Source organism: Dermacentor andersoni, chromosome 7 (assembly GCF_023375885.2).
Source record: "Dermacentor andersoni chromosome 7, qqDerAnde1_hic_scaffold, whole genome shotgun sequence".
Classification (NCBI taxonomy): Eukaryota; Metazoa; Arthropoda; class Arachnida; order Ixodida; family Ixodidae; genus Dermacentor; species Dermacentor andersoni.
Window position 1 is genome coordinate 105,409,059 of NC_092820.1, and position 22,345 is coordinate 105,431,403.

Sequence of the window (22,345 nt, forward strand, 5' to 3'; positions counted from 1 at the left end):
ACACGAAACCACGAACTATAGCCCATTTCATCTCCTGTATGCAAGGTTAGCGCGAAGCCCTCTCGACACTTTCTTACCCTTCGTACTGCACAGTGACGATTCTGTATCGAAGACTTTGTGTCTCGCCGAAGAAGCCCGTCGAATAGCTCGTCTTCGTACTCTGGCCTCGCAAAGTCGTTCGAAAGAGTGATACGACGACCGTCACGTACAAGTATCGTTGGAAAAAGGTGACTCGGTTCTTTTTTGGACACCGCAACGCAAGCGTGGATTGTGCCGAAAGTTCTTGTCACAATATTCAGGCCCATCTGTAGTCCTGGAGCGCCTGAGCGAACTCACTTACGTCATAGCTCGCCTCCTGTGCAATGGTCGGCGATCAAGCAGAACTCAGCTGACTCATAGAGACGACATCGTTACTAAGTGGAAAAGCACGTACTGGTTTATATCATTAAACTCTGCGTCTGAGCTAATATATTAACTGAAAGATAGTTCTGTCTATCTATTTAATTAAGGCGCTTGTTGGCAATTATTGCTTTATTTCTCATGGCCGCCGTTGCTGTGCATCCTAAAACCGAAAATACCCCATTTTGCTTGAGTCAGCATTTCTCTAACTAAGCCTAGACGGCACTGAGAAGTCCCTCACTTAACGTATATACGGACTTGCAGCTCTATTACTATTCATAAAATCTTCGCAACCAATGTTTCCGTGCCGTGTTTAAACAGCCTCGAATGGCATTTCACAGAATTTGTTAGTACTTAGAAAATAATTTGGGCGTGTTACGATGCCCTTTCATTGAAAACAAAGCCACCGGCGAAGTCGCAGTTCTGGTAAATATTGTGGCGCGCTCCCTCAGTCCACGCCAACAGACCCCAGTCCTGATCCGCCGCGAACCACGAGCGCCCCAGCCGAGGCTCGAACCACCGCCCGCACTTGCTAGTCACTTTGTCCTCCACATCTTCGACTGCTGGCTCCGATGCCGTAGTACCCGTACTGCCCCTCCCTCTGTGAAGGCGATGATGGCACAAGCCAACGGCGGCTTGCAGCGACAGCACCGCACTCCATGCGTCGGGCAAACTTTGCCGAGTGCTGCACTTAACGAGGACCAGCGGAGTAGGCAACGTGCGAGTCACCAAGGTCTTCCAGGAACAGGAATGCCCTAAAGCTGGCTGCTTTCACGGACACACGTTTCGCGAATATGCGGCAGATCAGGTGGTGGAGCCTCCGACTTGACGAGGTCGTGCAGGAGCCACAAGCCCCTAGACCATTCCCGGAGGCACACTTGGTCTGGTCTTCCTCCTCGTCTTCGTTCTGAGGAGTGCAGAAAGCTGGTCGCTGGAAGTGGGAGCTGGCCGCCCACTGCCATCCCACCGCACAGAGATCGCAGGAGGGGAGGATCGCAGAAGATGATAATCGTCGCTCGAATGGTGCCGCTTCCACTACCGTAGGCAACTGACGTCAAGCGTCCATGAGGTTCTCGTTGTAGCAGTCGTTGAACTCCAATGATCTTCGCTGCCGCATTCACTACACTGCGTTCACTACAATAAAGGCGTTTTTGTCCCACTTTGAACGATCGGTCATACATGCAAGTCACACTTGTTAATGCGTTACCTGATTTTGTTGTCTCTTCTAATTTTTCTTGGCGCTTATGCTTGTGGGGCTTCATGCAAGAAGTTTACTTGGAGGTTCGTTTCCTGACAGTTCGGTTTTCCACTAAATACTTGTATTCTGTGTCACGCAAAACGTTGTACAAACACTTACTGTCCATGCTATTTCCGACTCCACTATACCGATCAATATACATTAAATCGTCAGGCCATGATGTACTACAGCGAGTTCGCAAAATGTATTTATCCCCTTGCTGCAAAACATTCTTTTATAAAGTTCATAGTGAAACCACACCGGTTAAAACATGGCTACAAAAAAGGGTATCTTTGTCTCTTCTGTTAACTGTCGCCTTTGTGATGTACCAGAGACAATTAAACATTGTTTTATAGCCTGCACCGACGCCTTCCTATTTTGGGATGTACTCCAGCGGAACTTAAAGAAAGACTTTGAGATTAACGCTTATACTGTGCGATACCTGCTGCCAACCTCTGATAATAGTGTGCCTTACGATATGTTTTTTGTCATGGGAATGCACAGTTTGTGGAAAACGCGAATGATGGACCGCCACGCCGAAACAGTGGTACCTTCAAGGGTACATTTTATCCAAATGACCCTACACCTTAAACATGTTTATGATGGACTCGGTGTACAACCGGACTGGTACCCTATATTGGTGAAGTGCTTACCCTTGCCACCCTTCTAAAGTGAAACGAACGTTTCTACTCACAGTATGAACGCTGCCTTTTCAGTGTGTGACTTTCATTGTGCCCTCCATTCTCTGACTATGCAGAACTGGTGAACGTCTGGTTGAATGCTACTATAATAAATACCATGAAAGAAAGACAAAAAAAGAACTCATGGCTGAGTGGTAGCGTCTCCGCCTCACACTCCGGAGACCCTGGTTCGATTCACACCCAGCCCATCTTGCAAGTACTTTTTATTGATGAATTGCCTTCCGGGATTTTTCGATCATGGCCAACGCCGCCGACATCGACGACACCGGCTTTTCTGCGACACGAGCTCAATAACGCTGTCGCGTTAATAGTTACATGCAGTCGTGTTTCTAGAGAGTTCCACGTGGAAGAATTCTAGCATGTCTGTGGTCCGAGATATCCGACTCCAAATTTTAATCGTTGTTTGCATGGTTACGCATGCCAGAGAGAGGAATCGCGCAAGCCTCCTCCCTGACATGACGCAGCTGTTGCGTGCGCCTTTAGTGTGGCAACAGGGCGGAGGCATAGGCAAAGATAATAACTGCTCCCCTTCCCCTCTCGGCTCGCAAAATCAAGATATGACAGCGCGGGGTGCTGTGCAGCTGTTGCTCGTGATTTCAATAAAATCACAGTACTTGGAAATTGGCAGTCACCTTATTTGCATAGTCCTGGCAAGGACCATGCCCGTTCGCGAAGCCACCAATACGCATGCGCACTGCCCTGCGGCTTGTCCGCCCGCGCCATTGTTTCGGCATGGTAGCTACCACCTTCGTTACAGGCTGAGCGGTTGCGTGTTCCGGCAGCCCTGTTCCTTCGATTGTATATTTCACCAGCCAAGAGGTGAACAGGGACAGTTATTGCCTTCACCAATGCCTGCGCCCCATTGAAAACTAAATGTCACTCGAGAAACCCGCAGCACATCATGGAGGAGCTTTGCGCCGATCGTCACTCTCTTGTATGCGTAATAATGCGAACTACAATTAAAATTTTGAGTCGCATATTTCGGAGCTCAGACACGCTAGAATCCTCCCAGCTGATACGGTATAGAAGCACGACGGTCTCAAATGTTTAAGTACAGACATAGCACTAACTGCCGTCAAGAAAAAGCAAATTACTACATTTTGGTTAATTGGGTTGCTCACATCGATCATAATCGTCTCCATGTCGGTCCCCCTGCTCACTTACCTTGGTGGTAAGTGAGCAGGCGGACCCACATGTAGCCTTCGCGTGTTTCCCAGTGGTTAAAGTTAAGAAAACCATAAAAAATTTGTAACACGTGGTATGTATATATATATATATATATATATATATATATATATATATATATATATATATATATATATACAATGTGTCCCAGGTTTAATGGACTAAAATTATGAAAACACCTATGCGTCCTTCAGAAAGAAATCACGTGGATGTTGCAAGCGTTTATCTCAACTTACAGTACCATTTTCTTGCTCGACATCTTTTTTAAATAATTAGCCGAGGTACGTTATTTACCTTTTTAAATGCAGCTTGAAACGTTCAGGCGTCAATAGGAAAGTTGTGGAGCTCCACAAATATTGCCCAACCCAGGCACTTCGAAAAAGATAGATTTAGCGTGGCCATTCTTGTTCGGGAAAAACGAAAGCCCGCGGAGTTTATAAAATACCATGCGACAGCGCGCTCTGTGCGCCCGAATGCGCCACGATTATAGCGCTTTCAACCGTGCTTTGTAAAAAAACATCGCTCGCTTCGCGCCTTTCGTGCTGCCCACGACAGAGCTTCGCGTTGTGCTTGGTTTCGAGATAAACGCCAGTGCGTTCGGGCGGCAGTGGAAATACAGCGCGGCTCCCGTTTCTGCGGCGATAATTGCACTCTCCCGCTAGCAGAATGCATGCGGGGGAAAATGAGAACCTCAGGAGTTTGAATTTGCCAACAAGAACCCCAACAAGCAAACACGCATTATAAGCAGCTTCATAACGTCGTGTGAATTACGCTGGTTGTCACAAAAGGAAGAATTGTAAACTGACGCAGAAGGTTGCTTTTAGCGTGCTGTCCATGTCTTGTCGGTAGAGAATTTGTAATTTCGTATTACTTACGTACCTTTTCCACGTCGTACAAAAGTTTCACACAGCTGCTTGTTCTCATGGATAATGGTTGTAAAGTCTTATACGCTCTGATGTCTGTCTAAAGAATGTGTTCGAAAAAGTCGCCCTCTCCTATAATGCAGTGCTGGCACCTTTTCAGCATGTCCGATGTAGCTTTTTTGATGACGCAAGACGCTATCTCGCAGCAGGCAGTTGTAGGTTTGCGGTACACTTGGTCTTTCACATGTTCCCACAAGAAGTCAAGAGGTGTCAAGTCCGGCAACCGTGCAGGCCATGCTACTGGTCCATGCCGCCCGACCCATTGGCGTTTGAAGGCTTCGTCAAGCCAGGCTCGGGCAAGACAGCTGCTGTGAGCTGGTGCACCGTCGTGCTGATACAAGTTCGCTTTGAAAACGCAAGAGGAACATCACAGTGAAAATCTTTGACTGGGTCTCCCGAGATGCAATCCACGTACCGCTGTGCAGTGAGGATGTGGTGATTATGAAATCTGAACTGGCCATATTTAACGCTAGAACGTTATTTAGTGAGGCGAATCTATCAGTGCTACTAGAGGAATATGCCGGCGTTAAATAGAATATTGTGAGCATTATTTTACCCTTCATCTTCTTCATCTGTATGTATTCATCATCATGGCCAGCGTCATCGTCTACAGCGCGCGACTTGCGAAAATACCATTGAGGCTTAACAGCTGTCTCGCAGCTGGTGGAGGCTGCTTTCGGTCCCTTGTTCCTCTACGCCTTAAGGTCTCCCTGGAGCTTCGTTCAGGCCACGGCTTGCTCCGCCTTTCCGCCAGGATGCCCCAAGAAGATACTCCAGGAGCCTCCGGCGTCACCGTCACTGCCCCACAGGCCGTTCCTTCATGGACCGTCAGCACGCGGCTGTGCGATCCCACCATGTTCACTGGCCTTCGTATTGACGACGTTGATGACTGGCTAGACAATTATGACCACGTGAGTGACTCTAACCGGTGGGATGAAATGCACAAGCTTCGCAACGTCGCATTCTACCTCACTGACGTTGCCAGGACTTGGTTTCTCAACCACGAGAGCACCTTGCCTGACTGGGTGGCATTCAAACACGAGCTTCGGTAGATTTTTCGCGCTCCCAATGTCCGCTCTGAGGTTGCCAAGAAAAAGCTTGATGGATGCACGCAACTTCCCGGGGAAACATACACCTCTTATAACGAGGGCGTCCTCGCCCTTTGTCGCCGTGTTGACGCCACCATGACGAAATCTGATCGTGTTCGTCATATCCTAAAGGGAATTGCCCAACACTGGCGATCAAGAATCCAAATACAGTTAACGATGTGATCGCGACTTGCCAACACCTGGACGCACTGCAGGCCATCCGTTTACAACCTGTCGCCGGTGACGCGGCTCCTTCGTCGGATACCGACCTGCGTATGCTGATTCCGACTCGCATACGCGAAGAGCTGTAAGCGTGTGGCCGGCTCATTCCTCCTGTTCTCCAGCCTCAACCTTTGGTTCCTGGCCTACGCGATATCATCAAACAGGAGCTGTCCTCCATGACATGCGCTGCGAGCTGTGGCCCTCCTTCGCCATCCACCTTGTATGCTCAGGTTCCGGCTATGCAACCAGCGTTCGGTCGGACAGCGCCTCCTGCTCCTGCTACTGCCTCCAACGATCTGGCAACTTTACCACCCCGCCCGCCTGCCACAGCATTATACAATACCCGCCTTACGCCCCGCCCCATTTGTTATTGTTCTGGTATTCGCGGGCACATATCGTGTTTTTGCCGAAGACGACAACAGGACCAACGCCGTGGCTACGATATCTATGAGAGAGACCCGTTGCTTCCTCCGAGTCCTTACCAGCGCCGGCTCTCCCCACGCTCACTTTCTCCACCTCCCGAAGCGCCTTGCAACTACGGGCGCCGCCGCTAGCCCTCCCATCTCCGACGCTCGACATCACCCCTGCAACCGGCCACCCGCACTCCTGACTACCGATAGGAAAACTAGATGGTGCAGTTTTTGGAGGGAAAGCTGCATTGCTCGCACAGACTACAATTCCTCCAGCGTGCCCGGCCAATACCTTATTCGGTTGTGATGAAGGTATACCAGTCTTAGCATTGATTGATACGGGAGCAGCTATTTCTATTATTCACGCTGGCTTGTGCTCTCGTCTACGCAAAGTTACGACACATTACAGTGGAGCTCTTCGTCGTGGTGCAAATAATGTTGTGATTCGGCCATTCGGAATTATAGTTGGGCTCAGTGAGGTTAGAAGGACAAATGAAGCCTATACTGTGCTAAAAAGCGTGCACGTCCTCTGCTACCTGAGCATGAGACCTGAACTTGAAGTCGGATTTTTGATTAATAAGGATATAGCGGGTAACATACAGGGATTCTATAGCATTAACAAGAGTGTGACAGGGCTTGTTGTGAAACTTAATAAGTGGTACAAATTGAAGGTCGTACAGGTCTGCGCGCCTAAATCCAGTCATGATGACAAGGAGGTCGAAAGCTTCTATGAAGACGTCGAATCGTTGATGGGTAAAGTCAAAACAAAATACACTATTCTGATGGGCGACTTCAATGCCAGGACAGGCAAAGAGCAGGCTGGAGTCAGGTCAACGGGAGAATATACCATAGGTTATAGGAATAGCAGGGGAGAGTTATTAGTAGAGTATGCAGAACATAATTTGCGCATAATGAATACCTTCATCCGCAAGGGCGATAATCGAAAGTGCACCTGGAAGGGCCCAAATGGCGTGACTAGAAATGAAATAGACTTCATACTCTGCGCTATCCCTGTAATCATACAATGCGTGGACGTGCTAGGCAAGGTGCGCTGCAGTCACCATAAGATGGTAGGATCTCGAATTAGCCTAGACTTGAGGAGGGAACGGAAGAAACTGGTACATGAGAAGCCGGTCAATGAGTTAGCGGCAAGAGGGAGAATAGAGACATTCCGGATCAAGCTACAGAACAGGTATTCGTCTTTAACTCAATAAGACGACCTTAGTGTTGAAGCAATTAACGACAGTCTTATGGGTACCATTAAGGAATGTGTACTATAATTTGGTGGTAACATCGCTGGCCGGGATACCGGTAAGCTATCGTAGTAGACGAATGATCTGATTAAGAAACACCAATGTATGAAAGCCTCTAACGCAGGAAAGGATGGAATAACAGTCGATCTAATCAAAGAAGGAGGAGACATAATGCTAGAAGAACTGGCGACTCACTATACGAAGTGCCCATCGACTGTAAGGGTCCCAGAAAACTGCACGAATGCAAACATTATACTAATCGACAAATAGGGATACGCTAAGGAAATGAAAAAAATTAGAGGCCCATCAGCTTACTCCCAGTATTATATAAAATATTTACCAAAACAATCTCCAATAGATTAGGGGGCAACACTGGACTTTAGTCAACCAAGGGAACAGGCTGGCTTCAGGAAAGTATACTCCGCAATAGACCACATCCATGTCATTAATGAGGTTATCGAGAAATCCGCAGAGTTCAATAGACCTCTCTATATGGCTTTCGAAGATTACGAAAAAGCATTTGATTTAGTAGAAATACGATCAGTCATAGAGGTATTGCGTAATGAAGGAGTACAGACTGCCTACTTAAATACCCTGGAAAATATCTAGAGATCCCACAGCCACCTTAATTCCACACAAGTAGGAAGATGCTTATAAAGAAAGCGGTCAGACAAGGAGACACCATCTCTCCAATGCTATTCACTGCGTGCTTGGAAGAAGTATTCAAGCTATTAAATTGGGAAGGTTTAGGAGTAAGGATCGACGGCGAATACCTCAGCATCGTTCGGTTTGCCGATAACATTCTTCTATTAGCAACGCTGCGGACGAGTTACAACAAAAGAGTGAGGACCTTAACAGGGAGAGTGCAAGGGTGGGGCTGAAGAATTACATGGAGAAGATAAATATCAGGATAAATAACCGGGCAAGGAAGCAAGAGTTGAAGATCGCAAGTCCGCCTCGAGAGTCTGTGAAGCAGTAGGTTTATCTAGGTCAACTAATCGCAGTGCACCCTGACCATGAGAAGGAAATTCACAGAAGAATAAAATTGGGTTGGATCGCATATTGCAGATATCGCGAGTTGCTGACTGGGAGCTTACTCTTATCATTGAAAATCAAAGTATACAATAGGCGCATTTTACCAGTGCTGACATATTGGGCAGAGACTTGCAGACTGACAAAGATGCATGAGAACAAGTTAAGGACCCCGGAAAGAGCAATGGAACGAAGATTGCTAGGTATACCGTTAAGAGACAGAAAGAGAGCGGTTTGGATCAGAGACGAAAGGGTACAGACGAAGTTTTAATAGACGTCAAGAGAAAAAGCGGACGTGGCTTAGCTTGGTTAAGCCTGGTGATTGCGAAGCAATAGTGTGTTATTCTCGGATCAGCTGGTAGTATGGCTGGTGGTATCTTGGGTTATGCTAGTGTTACCGCTTACAGCGAATCATCTAAGAGGGAGAGAGAGAGTAAAACTTTATTCAATGTAAATAAAATAAGGCACGATGGTTGGAGCCCCTATTCCAGGGCCCCACTGGCACGAGCGGCTCGCTGGGCTTGGTCCAGAAGAGCCAACTGGCTCTCCCGACCCTCGTCCGCAAGCCATGCCTCCCACTGCCTATTCATCATTAGTGGATGTTGGTGTAATATGGGACTGTCTATGTGCGGAGGCCTCCTGGGGCACTCCCATGTGATGTGTTTTAGTGTGGGTGTGTCTGTGCACCACGGGCACTCGTCAGTGAACCTCGTGGGGTGTATTCTGTGTAGGTAGTGCAGGTTGGGGTATGTATTCGTCTGAATACGACGCCAGTCCCTCTCCTGTTCGCTGTTTAAATCGGAGTGAGGATGTCCAAAACGTCTCCGCTCCTGCCTTTGCTGTAGGAGGATGTCACGAGAATTCGGTGGAAGGACGTCGCTAGGCCATGCCGTTGCTCGGACGTTCAAACCTCGAGCAATACGGTCTGCCCTAGCGTTTCCTGCCAGTCGCTCGTGTGCCGGACACCATACGATAGTGTGGTGCCCCTCTAGTTGAGTGCCTAAAATTTTGATTATTGATTTGGGTGCCGTTCCTTGTAAAAACAGGCGGCAAGCCGCTTGTGAGACGGATAATATGACAGCCGAATTGGTTTGGCGCTCGGCGTCCTGAATGGCCAAGGCGATGGCTGCAGCCTCTGCCACGCATGCTGAGGAGGTTTTGAAGGATGCCGTTGTTATGTTGTTGTTGCATGTAGAGACTATGCTGAAAGTGTCTGAGCTGGCTCGACTGGCATCCGTATAATACACCCCCGGTCCCATGCCGAAACCTTTGTGAAGGGTCTTTGCCCTTGCTCTGCGTCGTCCGGGATGGTACTTGGGGTGCATGTTTTTGCGAATTGGGGCCACCGCGATGTGCGATCGAACATTGCGGTCTATCTGTGCCGTTTCCTCTCCACAATACTGGGGTCTCAGGGGAAAGCCTAACCTCGTCAATACTTCCCTGCCCTGAGTTGAAGAACAAAGTCTTTCTTTCTGGGCATATAACGTCGCGACTATCTAAGAGGAAGTCATCCGTCGAATCCGTGTATGCCGACAAACATTTCCCTCACCAGCGTGCCCATTACAATATCTTCCAGTATCGATTGGCCGACGGTGCGGTAACACTCCATTTTCTCCGCGTCGTAAAATATGCCCACTCTGACCGTAGCGCCCCTGGTGAGAGGAGCGGGAGTTAGGCCGCCGTTGGTGGCTACCGCCTCGCCTCGCGACGGCGTGAGATGGGGCCCCGTTTTTACACAGCTGGTGTGACGTCACTCTAGGTCACGTGGTGTGACGTCACGCAGCGAGGTCACGCTAAAGGTCAATGGTGCCTACCACCGCCTCGCCACGGAACGGGCTGAAGTGCGACCTAAAGTAGTATTGCTTCGCAATAAAAAATGGCGCTGCACAGGTCATGTAATGTGCAGATTAGATAAGCGTCTGACCACTAGGGCGACAGAATGGGTATCGGTTGGCGCACGACATAAGTAATTTGAGATCGCAGGGAGCGGCCTTCGTCCTGCAGTGGACTTAAATAGGCTGATGATGATGATGATGATGATGATGATGATGATGATGATGATGGTAATGAGAGCGAATGTCATCCAATCTTTGAAGAAACATAAATAATAGCAAGTAACCCGCAAGAATACACTAGGCTCATCATTGAGGCAGCGGCTGTCGCAGAAGGCAACTGCGTTAGCAAACCATCCCTAGCGTTCCCTGTTGAACAATTTGACTACTTGGGGTCTATATGTGGGAGACCGCTTTTGGCCATGGCACGGCCTTGGTGTGTTCTTGTATATTTGTCAGGACCATGTTGACTTGCACGATTGTGAGTGATTATGATCAAGTGCGCGAAAGCGTACATGCATACCTTTCTGAAGCAAACACCAGTTGGAAGTTTGCGCTTGTCCTTGTCGCCTTTCTAGTGAGAGAACTACACACGTATGTGCGACCTAACAGCTTTGTTCGATAATATGGGCACGAGCATAATAGTTGGCTGCGTAGTGGGTTTGCCTGTTCTGCAGAAGCTGAGGTTGACTACGACGATGGCCTAGTCTCACTGAAGGTGTCAGGCGGCAACTGTCCAGTTCCATTAGATTAAAGTCAAGAGTTTTTGTTATATATATATATATATATATATATATATATATATATATATATATATATATATATATTAATGTCACTGGTTGAGGCGCTGGGCAAACTGTTCCATGCACAGCGACCAACAGGAAGCTCCCAACTTCGATCAAGATACATTGAACGCTGACTTTCGGCACATCCTGCGACATCTAGGACTACCACCAGAACTGCACCTTCTCTCAGCACAGTGCACCTATATTACAACCAGTTCAACGAGTAGCCACGCTGATGAGACCACCACTCCGCCTGTTGCGTGGATTTTCAACACGTCACGAACCCCAAGGTCACTTCACAGTGACGCCTTCGAGCATGTTGTGTCTGGCTGGACCACTACAATCGAGTTGCCAGCATCAATGAATAGAACAACCATCGGAAGCTCCGGTTTCTCTACTTCGCTATCGAGGATTAAGTGTGCATTTGGTGTGAAAACTACGAAGCTAGTTTGACGATTTGGCAAGGATTTTGTGGCCACCTGCGCAATAGCTACGGATGTATGCAGCAAGCAGAACGTGCTTTTAGTTCCAGAAATCATAGAGCGAATGAGTGTCGCCATGTACGTTAAGGACATGTCTCGACTATTCCGACGTGGTGATCCCCGAGTGACACAATAAAAAAAGTACACTTATTGATACGGGGCGTGAAAGAGTCGTTGTTCGCATGTTAGTACGCAATCGGCCAGGTATCGTAGCCGAATTTCTCAACGACGCAGGATCGATGAAGCGTGCGCTACGGCAGCAATCGTCGCAGCACGGGCACCGAGCAACTTTCCATTTCTGTTGTGGTCCATGGCCACCCCTGATTTGACGACCTTCAGGGAGCTCGAGCGCAGTAATGTACGCGAGCAGTTGCAACAAGTTCATGCAATTTCTCTTCAATCCCACCTGGCTGCTTTAAGTGATGTGGTTCGCGAAGGGGTGAGGGAGTTGGTACAACCGCTGGTCGCGCCACCAGCAGCAGCCCCTCCCATGACGTACGCCGAAGCCTTCAGAGCTCCTATGCCGGCAGTCGGCAATCCGTCCCGTGCAAGCACGCAAGAGACGACACAGTACTCCTCGAGCCCTCAGTACTTTTAATGCCCGCTGCCTTCCTCAAATCCAAATCTAAACGTGCGGAAATGCAGTGTGTGGCGCACTCCAGACAATCGGCGACTCTGCTACCATTGTGGTAAAACAGGTAACCTATACAGAGAGTGCACATACCGCCAGATCGGCTTTCCTGGCTTTCGCCCAGGCGCACGTCGACACCGTGATGGTGAGTTTCGCCGAGCTATTGTATAGTACTTGGCGAGCCACCAGTCCCCGACTATTCCATGGAGCCAGTCCGGCTCTCCATTCCCTCGAACTTCTCCGTCAGCTGTCGAAAACTTGCAGTTCACTAATGGCGTTGGAGGCAGATCCATCAGGTCCTCAGGCCCACGCCGGGGAAGCAAGGAGCAGTGACCGCCGGGCGTGGGGCCGCTGTTGACGGCTCTATCAAAGAATACCCTCCCCCAATACGCCAGTGGAGCACCAACGATTCCCTTTCACAGCCTCATGCCGTCGACTACAAAAGTGTTTCCGCAGACATCCCCATTCAATCGCCAACTACCCCGTCACTGCCTTCGTGGACACTGGCTCCACTTATTCTGCTGACTTCCGACTAGCTGCTGAATGAAAAATGTCAAGACGCCATGGCATGTGCCAAACCTCCAGATAGCAGGTGGTCATCTCTTGGCGCAAATTGGGAGATGCACCCCCAGGCTTCAATTCCGTCAGTCAACGTACGTTGCTTTTGTAATCGTGTTGTGCGACTGCTCGCGGAAAGTCTTCCTAGGGATTAATTTTCTTTGCGAGCACGGTGATGTCGTCGATATTCGGAAGCTGATTATAACGTTTTCCGACAACTATGCGGTGGTGCTGCGAGAAAGTAACGCGCACAAAACATCCCTGCGTCTTTTTGATGACACTATGACACTTCCGCCGGGAATCGGTATGTTCATAAATGTTGAAAATGCCTGCGACCATATTAATAGCGGCATCGCTGAAGGAACGTTGTGGGTGACCTTGGCATGGCTAGTTTGTGTCGTCCCAGGCATTATTCAACTTAACCGCGGAATGATTGAGTTTTTAGTGGCGAACATCCGCGACGAGTACAACCACGTGGTAAAGCAAATGGCTATTGCTCACTTTGAAGATTTTGGGGATGCAATATGTTATACGCTTGCTGTGCTTTCTGCAGCCGTTAAGCGTGGCATCGTGGTTGTGAGTACAGTCGATGTAAATAATGACCTCTCAACCACGCAGAAAAAGCGAATACGACGTATTGTATGCATATTGAATGATTCTTTTGCATCCACGTCAGAAGTAACACAGATCCCTTTTACGAAGTACTGTATTATACCGGACACGACCGAGCATCCCGTTCGTCAGCACACCTACCGTGCTTCAAGAAAGCAGCAAGAGATGATTAATTCTCACGTCAAGCAAATGATAGACGACGGTATAATTCAACACTCAACCAGCCCACGGTCGTCCCCCGTTGTACTTGTCAAGATGAAGGACGCCACTCTTCGGTTTTGTGTGGATTACCTCAAACTGAACAGGGTGAAGAACAATGATGTCAACCCTATTCCCCGCATAGATGACTGTCTAGCCCGTCTTTGACAAGCCCAATAACTCTCCTCAATGCATTTACAGAGCGGATACAGGCAGATAGAATTTGATAAATTAGATAGATCGCGATAAGACTTCTTTCGTAACTGCTGATGGCCTGAACGAATTTAAGATGCTGCCCTTCGGATTCTGCTGAGCACCTGTGACCTTCCAACGGATGATAGACACTGTTTGTCCGACCTTAAGTGGGAGTAATGTCTCATCTATTTAGACGACTTCGTTGCTTTTTCTCGGAAATTTGAACAACACTTGCAACGACTTCAGACATTGTTTCTTGGAATTCGACCTGCACGCTTGTCATCAAAACCTGAGAAATGTCATTTGGTTACCAGGAACTAAAGTTCCTCAGCCGCTTTGTTATTAGTTAAGTTGCTCGGCGAGACCCAGAAAAAGTATGGCTGTTGCAGCATTTCCACCACCAGCGAACAAACGTGACGTGCGCAGGTTCTTGGGCTCCTGCTCATAATACAGACGCTTTACGGAAAAATTTTCCAAGATCGCAGAACCCCTTTGTTTAGGGCCCGGAGAAAAGACACATTCTCCGAACTTCAGCGGGGCCTACAGACACCCCCCTTTCTTGGAAACTTTGATGAAGATGGCGACACTGAACTGCACACTGATGCTAGTAACCAGGGCCTTTGTGCAGTCTTCGTGCAAGATAGCGTTGAACGTGCTATCAGTTATGCTAGCCGAACCTTAACATCTGCAGGCACCAACTACTCCAGTACTGCAAGGGAATGCTTAGCTGTCGTCCTTGTGATAGCTGAGATGCGAGCATATCTATATGGCCGAACATTCAGAGTGGTTGCCGACCACCATGCCCTTTGTTGGCTAGCAAACCTTAAAGGCCCTTCAGGTACTCTTGGCAGATGGAGCATTCGCCAGCAACAATTTGACGCAACGATCGTTTACAAATCTGACCGGAGACACACTGAGGCTGACTCGTTCGCTCGCTCCACTTGCAACGGTGTCAAATGATACCGAAGACGACAGTAGTTTCCTCCGCGCTGTCAATATGTCCGACTTGGCTCAACAGTGGGATGATTTCGAACTCAGGCAACTTATGGACAACCTTGAAGGATGCAGTTCTATCCTTCAACGGCATTCGCGCGTTCACTATCTTCGTTCTGTCTCCGCCACAAAAAGAACTATCCATCAGCGAATGGACTCGTTCCATCCCCTCAGCGTGCCGATATTCTATCCGCATGCCACAATGAGCTTTTTAAAAACCATTTGGGATTCGCAGGTACGTTGGACGGAATTCGCCAACGTTACTACTGGCCTAAACTCACCCATGAAGTCAAGCATTACATGAAAACGGGCCGCCACTGCCAGCACCAAAAGGTTTCACACCAGCGCCCGGCCACTTCCTTGAAATCTGTTACACCACCAACGCAACCATTTCAACAGATTGGCATAGACTTTCCCGCGCCCTGCGCTACGTCTTGGGGTGGCGACCGCTGGATCCTGGTTGCGACTGATTATCTGACGCGATACAGTGAAACTACAGTCATTCTACGAGCCATTACCATTGACGTCACACACTGCATCCACAACATCGTCCTCCGCCAGGGTGCACCATCGGTAGTCATAACAGATTGTGGTACAGCTTTCACAGTACAGGTGATGCAAATCATGATGCTTAGGGTGGCAGCTCATCGCCGAGCCACTGCATACCATCCTCAAACTAACGGTCTTAAGGAGAGGTTAAATAAGACAATCGCTGACATGCTTTCCATGTATGTCGACAGATACCACAAGAACTTGGACGATGTTTTGCCTTACGTTACATTCGCATTTAACAATGCCGTTCAAGAAACTGCTGGGTTTACTTCTTTCCGGTTGCTCCACGGCCGTGAGCTAACCACCATGCTGGACCCGATCAATACGAAACTACCACCGACGTGGAAGAATTTTCCGGGCTCACAGACGCAGCTCGTAAGCTTGCATGCGAACTAATATAGAATCAGCAATACATAGACTCCCAGAGCTATTATGCTCACCATCGCTAGGTTCACTACCAGCCCAATGATCAAGTATGGGTTTAGATCCCAATTCGCAACACGACCGGCCGGAAAAGTTACTGCGCTGCTACTTCGGGCCCTACAGAGCCCTGTGTCGCCTCGGCGAGGTCAAATACAAAGTTCTTCTTGGAGACACGACTCGTCAATCCCGTCGAATGCACCCGGCGGATTTGTCCAGGTTTCCACGATAAAACCGCACCATTCATGATGGCAAGGCCATTCTCATTGCCACATACCTTCATCCCCCTTATGTGACGCTTCCTTCTTCACACACTTGTCAGAGTTGCCATGTATGTGCATAGTATGTTTTCCCCGCTTTGTTGCGTTTGCAGCATCGAGACCATGCTTTCTCGAATAGAGGTAATGCCATGAGCACTACAGTTGGCTGTGTAGTGGTCTTGCCGCTACTGCAGAAGCTGAGGTCGACGACAACGAGGAGGCACTCTCATTGAAGGTGCCGGACGGCAACTGTCTGCTTCCATTGTAGAATACTCAACAGATTTTTATTATAGAGTACCGTGACTATATAAGGACAAAAAAAAACTTTTGCGAAGGGTGACATGTGCGAGGTAAACACTGCTTCGCACTAGTAACTGGTAGAGCTCAACACTTAGATTCGTTTCACTTTAAATAACCCTGACAAATTTTCTGCGAAATATATCTTTGCCGCTTGGGCTGGTGCATTAATGGTTTCCTGACCACACGTAGCGAAGCGTTAACTACTATTTCGTCTGTCCTGTCGTTGCCAAACAGGCAGCGACGCATATTCGTGTTCTTTTTCTGCTGCTGAGCAATGTGAACAGCGATGCGCTAAGATGAAGCACAATGTGATGTCATAGGTATAACGCAACGCAACATGCGCAACAACCTAAAATTATTTTCGTGGTTCCATATGAGATTTTGCAGCGATAGCAAAATCATTTATGAACAAGTCTTAGTAACTCTGCTTTAAAGGCACCTTGCCAGAACTTTTATACACGCCTGAGAAACGCGCTGTAGTAAGCGGGATGGCTTCACAAGAATATACCAACAAAGAAACTTTTCGAAATACGCCTAATACTACCGAATCGCAGTATGTGAACGGGCTAGCTGGTGATCCATAATGCAAATTCACCCCGCGTAAGCACGTAAATTGCTTACGCGGTGAGAATTAAATCAAATGCTAGCTTTGAGAAATCAAGCTTTGTTGTGGTAAAATTAAGGGGAATGTTGCAGAAATTATGTGTAGCAAGCATTTCCTAATCCTAATCCGAAGCAAATTCTAATAAGAGTTGTTCCTAGCTGATGTTTTATATCTGGAATTACTGTCACCATTAATTACCGTTTCCTTTTTTATTGCAGAAAAAACGGAATGCACCTACTGGGTTCGCAAAAGTGTTGTCGGTAATGGCTATTGGCATTGTGACTTCATATTCGATCCCTTTTGCAAGACACAAGCGATTGTAGTAAATCACACGAACCTACAGACTTGCTATTAAACGCACAACTTTTATAGAAAAGGATTGCGCCTTCTTCAAATCCTCCTGTAATCTGGCTTGTCAGAGATTTCAAGCAATCATATTATGAAATACTCTTTTCATGCGAAAGCATTGTATGGCTCATGAAGCGTGAAATCCGGTGGTGCGGCCGGAGATGATACAAAAAAACTCACCGATGATTAAGATTTGAGTGCAGTTTAATATGTGTTTTCATTTCGCAATATACTGAGGGAAAGAATTTGAGAGAGACGTCTAGCAGAGTCGGCAATCATCGAAAGCCTTGTGTGCAGGTCAAGCGCGTTGGCTTGTTTACATGACTCGTCGAAGGTTCCAATGTAATCGCTGGTGCCACTACGCTTCCAGAAATACTACACAATTCGCATCACGCATACAATCAGATTACAAAACAATCGCAAACCACAACAATCGAAACATGCGCGAACGAGACCAAACCAAGGAAACCAAACAAGGGCGAGCAAGAGCTGATGGGAGCACCCTATACTACGCATCGAGTGGTCGGGCGGGTCCGCACGACACAGCTAGCTTTTGTGGACACGTACCTACTAGCACCCCAAGCGGCCCTGGCACGAAGCTAGCGCATTTTCAATGGAACGGGAGGGTTTTTCGCGAATACGAAAAGCTGCAGGCTGATTATTGAAAAAGGAAGGTGACAGATATATTTTAGAAGACAATGCACACGAGCCAAATGCAGTGATCACGCTGTTGCAAGAAGAATTTTGTTCCCAGAGCGGTTACAAATTCAGAAATGGAAGCCTACGGGAGCGACAAAAATTTGTACTTTATTTTCGAGGCACATACGGTAGCTGTGATCAAACTGCGGTGTCTGTTGTAAAAGTCGCTGCAGCGTATGCAGTCAGGAGACTAAGCTTTCGATTGACACTACACATGGCGTATCACTTTTCACAAAAGCGATTTCTGACACACAGTCGTCCAATTTCTCGTGGTATCTGTGTGTGTGTGTGTGTGTGGTAGCTCGTCACGCGAATTTCGCCACTTAAACCTACTGTTTGGGATGAATGAGATATAGAGTTCATTTAAACTCATATTTGAATCTACGAGACAAGAACGAATGACACTGCATTTGTAGCATTATCTCCCTTTTAATGCGAATCGATGCAAAAAAAGAAAACGCAGTTCCCTTCCCCTCTGTGAAAAAGTAGGAGCAGCGAAGCTGTGTATGTGGTCCCCTTAATGGCGAACTACACCTCCCCCGCGGGTCGGCCCAGCAATGCACAACCTTCGGGATCAGTCCACGTATGTGGTGTGCTTAAATCTTGCTTCACTTTCGTCGAAGGTCGGTTCAGTGTTTATTTTTTCATTTATTTTTATTTAGGAATGCAGCAGGCCTTAGAAGGTCCAGGCAGGAGGGGTAATAAAAAAGGTAATAAAATAGAAAGTAGGAATGCACGATGCATAGAGTGCATAGAGAGTGGCAAACACAAATTGAAACCCTGTTTCATAAGCACAACTTCGAAACACTGGAAATATAATAGAGCAAAGCAGGAGTGCATAATTCAATATTATTACAACGCGCAAGTCAATAAATATTGCATTACGATACAAATTGAAACAATATATATCGTAAGTTCCGGATTTTTCCGATTTTCTTCTACACACGAACGCGATAGTGGGGAGAGGAGCCCTCAATAGCTTCGCTGAAAAAAAAAAGAAAGAAGAACTGTCCCAGCCTTCAATACCGCCGCTCCAGAATTTCACAATCAATGGCGCGGCTCCGTCAGCAGCTATCAAGCTGTTCACTTTCGTTATCTTCCCTCGGCGGCAGCGCACTGTGTTGAGACCAGCGACGCTCTGAATCAGCACCATCATTGAGTCATGCATTGCTTCTGCGACCAAGGAAGCTTTCGCCGACACGCGTTCACTGCTATATTGGCACTAAAACGTATCGCTGCTTGCCTTCGAAAAAACAGCGTGAATAAAAATCGAAAGCAGACTGGTCGCAAGGAACGTGCTCACGGGGCCATACCCCATAGAGAAAGAAATTCAACAAGAGCCGACTCCCCAATAGAGCCCAGCGGCCGAAGTGACATTAGCGTTCCAAGGGGATAGGATTAACACCTACCGGTTTTGCTTCTGCCCGCGCGAACGCCAGCTGGTACACGCCACGCCTTCTCCGCTGATCGGCGCGGCATTCTTTTTTTCGCTTCCACTGCTGAACTGAGTGCGGCCTAGGTGTGAAATCGTTTTATTATGTTGTAGAAATCATCGTGAACGATCTTTCCAAGCTTCCATCGAATCTGTGCCACGTGCAAATGTATTAAGTAAAGACAAGGCATCTTCTGAAATGACCAAATGTTTATTTTGCTCTATATAAATGCTAGTTCCGCGCTTTTTGTTCATTCAGCCAAAGTTGTGGCATCAGTTAAGGAGCAGTAGTTCCCGTACGAAGCTACACCGGGCGGCATCAGCTGAAAAAAGTAAATTACAAGCATGTGTAATTTTCGTGTATAAACCTTACAGGAATATCGGGTGCAGAGCCGAAACGTGCATAAGTGGTGAATGGGCGGAATTACAAAGACATTCAGTTTTACATAGATGAAGTAGAACATAGACTCCTCCCAAACATTATCATAAAATTTGAAGGAAATATATGATGTTCAAGCATTACCCCCTTCCCGGGCATTATTTCCTGTACTTTAAGAGCACAAATACACGGGCGACTGCGCGTTTCCGAAACAACTTGGCCTCAGCCGATGCAATAGTACGCTACATACACAGAGGAGGCTACCATACATGCTCTTGGTCATACCATGCTAAACGATCGAAGAATGTCTTCTACTAGCGTTCAATAGAAAGGCGCGGGCGCAAAGCCTGTTTTCATTCGTTCAGAAGACAGAATTCCGAGTTCTTGGTTTTTGAGCTCCTCAGCGTTACCTTTTCCGAGTTCTGCCGGTGCAAGCAACGTGCTCCCGTGTTATCACTCTTGGCAATCGCTCGTTGCGTCTTCGACAAGCGTCAGTGCCGAAAGAAGGTATATGTTGTTGCTCGACCATACAAAGCGGCACAAACTTGTCCCACTAATATTAAGTACACGCCAAACTGTCACCATGACTGAGCTGCTTTTCGATAACTGCGTCACAACGCAGTCGTGGCCCGCCTACCTCAGCACCAAAAAGTAGCGAAATTATTTACAATAATGTTGGGGCTCAGGGAAAACGTAAGAGACTTGTCCCAGTACGATTTAGTAGACGCGAAACCAACACCATGGTCGAGCTTCATTTCACTAATTGCGCTAATTGCAAGGGCGTCGAAAAACCACCGAAATAAGTTACAGTAATGGTGGGGCACATAGAAAGCGTCGCAAACATCTCCCAGTACGAGTCATTAACTCAAATTAACTGCTGAAGGACGGCCGACCTGTTTTTAGCTAACTGCTTCACAAGTCTCTGTTTTGTGCCGTAAGCCTAAAGATGCTTGAAATGCGTCGCAATTTGTCAAACAAGATTTCTCACCTTGCCGCTGTGCAGTAGTGCAGTGGTGGCGTACCCATGTGCAGAATGAACGCAGGAATACGCCGCGACCTTAACAAACCAGGCTACAACCAAAAGAGACGGGTCGCCGAACAGGCGAACTCCACATCCGCAGCCGGCCTCGCTCGCTTGGGCGGCTTGTGGGAAGCATGACGTATGCAATGACGCGTCTGGCATCCCGCCAGCTTGTTGCTAGGTGACACACGAAAAAGAAGTAGCAAAGTGTCGGTTCATTTATACGCAAAACGTTTTTAGCTTTTGCGAGAAGAGCAAAATAAAATAAAACGATGTAAGTTCATTACACATTCTTGTTCCGATGCTCGCGTCAACTGACGGATGGCAGTGGAACCGTAACAATATTGAAGAAGTGTACGGCGATGTGTATGTTGGTTTGAATAGATCGTCCCCTAATTCCACACGTCTGATGGGAACCAATGAGAATTGGCATCGCAAATTGTGTATGAACGCTGCCTTTTCTATGTGTGACTTTCTTTGTCCCCTCCATTCTCTGACTATACACATTGGTCAATGCCGGGCTTTTTGCTACTGTAATAAATACTATGGAAGGAAATAAAGCACCTGGTTAGCTCAGTAGGCAGACCGACTAACCCGGAAAGGCGTCGGTCGCGGTTTCTAATCCCGGACAAGGACGAATTTTTCCTTAACTGCGAAGCGTTCTTTCTGACAAACTCGTACGAGTTTTCTTTGTAGCTTCGTGCTGCATTCGGGTGGACCACAAGTTTTCTTTTGATTCTGTGATTTTTTATTGAAATACTCAATAATGATCAAGATGCGGAGCCTCGCGGTGACGACGATGGCGAAAATTCGCATGACGTTTCCATATAGTTGCTATCGCAACAGACTCGAGGTAAAGGAAGCACGCCATTTCTTAAATTTCGAGGCATACAGGTTGGACATCCTCGATCGCTCGCTTTCGGGCATACAACAATTTTTGCCAGATTTCGCGTGTAGCGAAGGAGATGCGTCGGCGTCTACGGGGAACAGCATTCCTAGCTGAGGTCAAGGACGCTGCTTTCATGCTCAGTGGAAGGAGCGCCGTCGCGCAACATGCCAAACATTGCGAAGGCGATTGCATCCTCGGAATGTGCGCAGTCACCGTCTGCGGCGAGCGCGTCCAAAAACCACCGAAATAAGTTACAGTAAAGCTGGGGCTCATAGAAGGCGTCGCAAACATCTCCCAGTACGAGTCATTAACTCAATTTAACTGCTGAAGGACTCGTGTATGCTGAGGCGTCCGGAGCTAGACGTGAAATCCAGCAAAAGGGATTATAACAGTGACAATGGAATTGAGAATACCCACCCTGTACAAATTTATATATAAGGAAATTGTCGTTTTTTATAGAGTGTCCAATCGCAGTTGTGCTTGCAACGCTGGCGGACTTGTTCAGGACTGCCAGGTTGCAGGCGCAATGTGACCAGCGACGCACTTGCGCTGGTGGTATCGGTTACACAAGAACACTGTGTTCCTCAGATGCAGCAAAGTAAATATAAATACCACAACACATCGCTGTATTTACTTGCTCCTGATTGCTGGATTCAGCAAATCACGTTAAGAACAGTCGCTTCTACTGGCTAAAGTATACTAGAA

The 22,345-nt window shown here is 47.7% G+C and overlaps 1 protein-coding gene across 1 annotated transcript in view; it reads right to left on the reverse strand.

Annotated features, from left to right (window-relative positions):
• LOC126533998 (uncharacterized) overlaps positions 1 to 20,865 on the reverse strand; it is a 147,980-nt gene extending 127,115 nt beyond the window's left edge. Inside the window, exon 1 of the mRNA XM_055072564.2 lies at positions 20,719 to 20,865. The gene's annotated coding sequence lies outside the window, so the exon portion shown is untranslated. The remainder of the gene's footprint in view (positions 1 to 20,718) is intronic.
• Positions 20,866 to 22,345: the final 1,480 nt, after the last annotated feature.